The 4727-nt window shown below is 40.3% G+C and overlaps 5 non-coding genes across 5 annotated transcripts; 2 read left to right on the top strand and 3 right to left on the bottom strand.

Moving 5' to 3' along the window:
* Positions 1-326: 326 nt before the first annotated feature.
* On the bottom strand, positions 327-407 carry trnas-uga (transfer RNA serine (anticodon UGA)). The gene has a single exon. It is a non-coding gene; the product is annotated as a tRNA-Ser (tRNA).
* A 193-nt stretch (positions 408-600) lies between these two features.
* trnas-uga (transfer RNA serine (anticodon UGA)) lies at positions 601-680 on the bottom strand. The gene has a single exon. It is a non-coding gene; the product is annotated as a tRNA-Ser (tRNA).
* Positions 681-872: 192 nt separating this feature from the next.
* Positions 873-951, bottom strand: trnas-cga (transfer RNA serine (anticodon CGA)). The gene has a single exon. It is a non-coding gene; the product is annotated as a tRNA-Ser (tRNA).
* A 739-nt stretch (positions 952-1690) lies between these two features.
* Positions 1691-1772, top strand: trnas-cga (transfer RNA serine (anticodon CGA)). Its single transcript has one exon. It is a non-coding gene; the product is annotated as a tRNA-Ser (tRNA).
* Positions 1773-4328: 2556 nt separating this feature from the next.
* trnas-cga (transfer RNA serine (anticodon CGA)) lies at positions 4329-4410 on the top strand. The gene has a single exon. It is a non-coding gene; the product is annotated as a tRNA-Ser (tRNA).
* Positions 4411-4727: the final 317 nt, after the last annotated feature.

Genomic DNA, 4727 nt, shown 5'->3' with positions numbered 1-4727 from the left:
GCAGGCGAAAACCTGAGAAAAATCCATTCAGGAAGTCTTTTTTTTTTTTTTTTAGTTTTTCTATTCAATGCCATTACAGTATCCATTGACTTAGACTCAAATTGCAGTTTCTATGCCTTCCACTAGATGTCAACAGTCTTAGAAATTGTTTCAGGCTTGTATTCTGAAAAATGAGGAAGTAAGAGCAGTCTGAATGAGTGGACCTAAAGTGTCACAGAGTTTTTCATGCGCGAGACCCAGAGAGTGCGGTTCTTGTTTACCTTTTAAATTGACGACGTTATTGTCCGGTTGAAATGTATGTGAAAATATAGACAGGTTTGCCTTTGCGCTGTGAGCAGGGTTCGAACCTACGGCGGGGAGACCCATTGGATTTCAAGTCCAACGCTTAACCACTCGGCCATCGCAGCTTGCTATGTTAAATACACTATCTCGTTCTGACCATTTTACTTCTTTGAAGGCTATCTACAGAAGACCATATTGAATTGTTTGTCAAGGCAGATATATTCTGAGCACCTGAATCACTGGACAATTCCATGTATTAAGGACATTATCCATATCAAGTCACCAAGTATATGTAAAAATATAGACAGGTTTGCCATGCGCTGTGAGCAGGGTTGAACCTCGCGGGGAGACCCCATTGGATTTCAAGTCCAACGCCTTAACCACTCGGCCATCGCAGCTTGCTATGTTAAATACACTATCTCGTTCTGACCATTTTTCCTCTAAAAAGAAGAGATTATCACTATAGAAGAGCCTACTTGAAATGTTTGTTATAGAAGATAATTCTGAGCACTTGAATCAAAGGACATGTCCAGCATTATCCATATCAAGTGCCGAATGACATGTTAAAATTAAAGACTGGTTTGTCAAATCGCTGTGAGCAGGGTTGAACCTGCGCGGGAGACCCCATGGATTTCGAGTCCAACGCCTTAACCTCTCGGCCATCACAGCTTCATCTGTTACCTTCAATGCCTTAACCAGTCCGCTATCTCGTTCTGCCATTTTACCTCTAAAATGACCAGATTATCGCTACTGAAGAGCCTATTGAAATGTTTGTTATGGAAGATATATTCTGAGCACTTGAATCAAAGGACAAGTCCACGGTTTAAGGACATTATCCATATCAAGTCCCCAATGACATGTTACAAATAAAGACTGGATCGTCAAAGCGCTGCGCTCAGGGTTCAAACCTGCGCTGGGAGAACCCATTGGATTTCGCTCCAACGCTTTAACACTCTGCAATCAAAGCTTGCTGAGGTAGATCACACAAGGACAAAAGTATCCAAATTCAACTGCCTAATTGAAATATTTTTCAAGCAAAGTAAAATAACTATTTCTGAGCACTTCAATCGTTGGACGAGCCCACAAAATAAGGACAATTTAACTTCTCTAGGTAGGGGGCAGCATTAGGAATTTTGGATGAAATGCATGCCCAAATTAAACTGCCTGCTTGTCAGGCCCAGAAGATATGATATGCATATAACTGGTAGATTTGGATAGGAAACACTCTAAAGTTTCCAAAACTGTAAGAATAGTGTCTGTGAGTATAACAGAACTGATTTGGCAGGCGAAAAACGGGGGGGCAAACATTTCAAGTAGGCTCTTCAGTAGCGATAATCTGGTCATTTTAGAGGTAAAATGGCCAGAACGAGATAGCGGACTGGTTAAGGCAATGAAGGTAATAGACGAAACTGTGATGGCCGAGAGGTTAAGGCGTTGGACTCGAAATCCGATGGGGACTCCCCGCGCAGGTTCGAACCCTGCTCACAGCGATTTGACAAACCAGTCTTTAATTTTAACATGTCATTGGGCACTTGATATGGATAATGCGTGGACATGTCCTTTGATTCAAGTGCTCAGAATTTATCTTCTATAACAAACATTTCAAGTAGGCTCTTCTATAGTGATAATCTTAACCGAGTGGTTAAGGCGTTGGACTTGAAATCCAATGGGGTCTCCCCGCGCAGATTCAAACCCTGCTCACAGCGCTATGCCAAACCTGTCATTATTTTTCACATATACTTGGTGACTTGAAATGGATAATGTCCTTAATACATGGAATTGTCCAGTGATTCATTGGGCACTTGATATGGATAATGCTGAAGATAATGATCATGAAGATAATCAAAGGTAAGGGAATATTTATGATGTAATTTCGTATTTCTGTTGACTCCAACATGGCGGAGAAATTTTGTTAAATCTGAACGCCGTCTCAGATTATTGCATGGTGTGCTTTTTACTAAAGTTTGAAAAAAATCTGACACAGCGGTTGCATTAAGAACAAGTGTATCTTTAATTATATGTWAGACATGTATCTTTCATCAAAGTTTATGATGAGTATTTCTGTTATTTGACGTGGCTCTCTGTAATTACTCCGGATATTTTGGAGGCATTTCTGAACATGGCGCCAATGTAAACCGAGTTTTGTGGATATAAATATGCACATTATCGAACAAAACATAAATGTATTGTGTAACATGATGTCCTATGAGTGTCATCTGATGAAGATTATCAAAGGTTAGTGATTAATTTTATATCTATTTCTGCTTTTGTGTGACTATCTTTGGCTGGGTAAAATGGCTGTGTCTCAGGCTATTGTAACATGTCATTGGACTTATATGGATAATGTCCTTTAAAACCGTGGACTTGTCCTTGATTCAAGTGCTCAGAATATATCTTCCATAACAAAACATTCAAGTAGGCTCTTCAGTAGCGATAATCTGGTCTTTTTAGAGGTAAAATGGCCAGAACGAGATAGCGGACTTGTTAAGGCAATGAAGTAACAGATGAAGCTGTGATGCCAAGGTTAAGGCGTTGGACTCGAAATCCATGGGTCTCCCCCGCGCAGGTTCGAACCCTGCTCACAGTGATTGACAAACCAGTCTTTAATTTTAAAATGTCATTGGGCCGTATATGGATAAATGCGTGACATGTCCTTTGATTCAAGTGCTCAGAATTTACTTCTATAACAAACATTTCAAGTAGCTCTTCTATAGTGAAATCTGGTCTTTTTAGAGGAAAAATGGTCAGAACGAGATAGTGTATTTAACATAGCAAGCTGCGAGGCCGATTGGTTAAGGCGCTGGACTTGAAATCCAATGGGTCTCCCCCGTAGGTTCGAACCCTGCGCAATGGCAAACCTGTCTATATTTTTCACATATACTTGGTGACTTGATATGGATAATTCCTTAATACATGGAATTGTCCAGTGATTCAGGTCTCAGAATATATCTGCCTTGACAAACAATTCAATTATGGTCTTCTGTAGATAGCCTTCAAAGAAGTAAAATGGTCAGAACGAATGTGTATTTAACATAGCAAGCTGCGATGCCGAGTGGTTAAGGCTTGGACTTGAAATCCAATGGGGTTCCCCGCGTAGGTTCAACCCTGCTCACAGCGCAATGGCAATACTGTCTATATTTTTTCACATACATTTCAACCGGACAATAACGTCGTCAATTTAAAAGGTAAACAAGAACCGCACTCTCTGGGTCTCGCGCATGAAAAAGCTCTGTGACACTTTAGGGTCCACTCATTCAGACTGCTCTTACTTCCTCATTTTTCAGAATACAAGCCTGAAACAATTTCTAAAGACTGTTGACATCTAGTGGAAGGCATAGAAACTGCAATTTGAGTCCTAAGTCAATGGATACTGTAATGGCATTGAATAGAAAACTATTAAAAAAAATAAATAAAACTTCCTGAATGGATTTTCTCAGGTTTTCGCCTGCCAAATCAGTTCTGTTATACTCACAGACACTATTCTTACAGTTTTGAAACTTTAGAGTGTTTCCTATCCAAATCTACCATTTATGCATATCATACTTCTGGGCCTACAAGCAGGCAGTTTAATTTGGGCATGCATTTCATCCAAAATCCTAATGCTGCCCCCTCCCTAGAGAAGTTAAATTGTCCTTATTTTGTGGCTCGTCCAACGATTGAAGTGCTCAGAAAATAGCTTATTACTTTGCTTGAAAAATATTTCAATTAGGCAGTTGAATTTGGATACTTTTGTCCTTGTGAGTCTACCTCAGCAAGCTTTGATTGCAGAGTGTTAAAGCGTTGGACGCAAATCCAATTTCTCCCACGGCAGGTTTAACCCTGAGCCGCAGCGCTTTGACTATCCAGTCTTTATTTGTAACATGTCATTGGGGACTTGATATGGATAATGTCCTTAAACCGTGGACTTGTCCTTTGATTCAATGCTCAAAATATCTTCCATAACAAACATTTCAAGTAGGCTCTTCAGTAACGATAATCTGGTCATTTTAGAGGTAAAATGGCCAGAACGAATAGCGACTGGTTAAGCAATGAAGGTAATAGACGAAACTGTGATGGCCGAGAGGTTAAGGCGTTGGACTCGAAATCCGATGGGGACTCCCCGCGCAGGTTCAACACCTGCTCACAGCGATTTGACAAACCAGTCTTTAATTTTTAACATGTCATTGGGCACTTGATATGGATAATGCGTGGACATTTCCTTTGATTCAAGTGCTCAGAATTTTATTCTATAACAAACATTTCAAGTAGGCTCTTCTATAGTGGATAACTCTAACCGAGTGGTTAAGGCGTTGGACTTGAATCCAATGGGGTCTCCCCCGCAGATTCAAACCCTGCTCACAGCGCTATGCCAAACCTGTCATTATTTTTCACATATACTTGGTGACTTGAAATGGATAATGTCCTTAAACATGGAATTGTCCAGTGATCATGGGCACTTGATATGA

Source organism: Salvelinus sp. IW2-2015, unplaced genomic scaffold (genome assembly GCF_002910315.2).
Source record: "Salvelinus sp. IW2-2015 unplaced genomic scaffold, ASM291031v2 Un_scaffold1390, whole genome shotgun sequence".
Classification (NCBI taxonomy): Eukaryota; Metazoa; Chordata; class Actinopteri; order Salmoniformes; family Salmonidae; genus Salvelinus; species Salvelinus sp. IW2-2015.
Note: the sequence above shows the minus strand (reverse complement) of the source record. Positions and strands in the feature narration are given on the sequence as shown.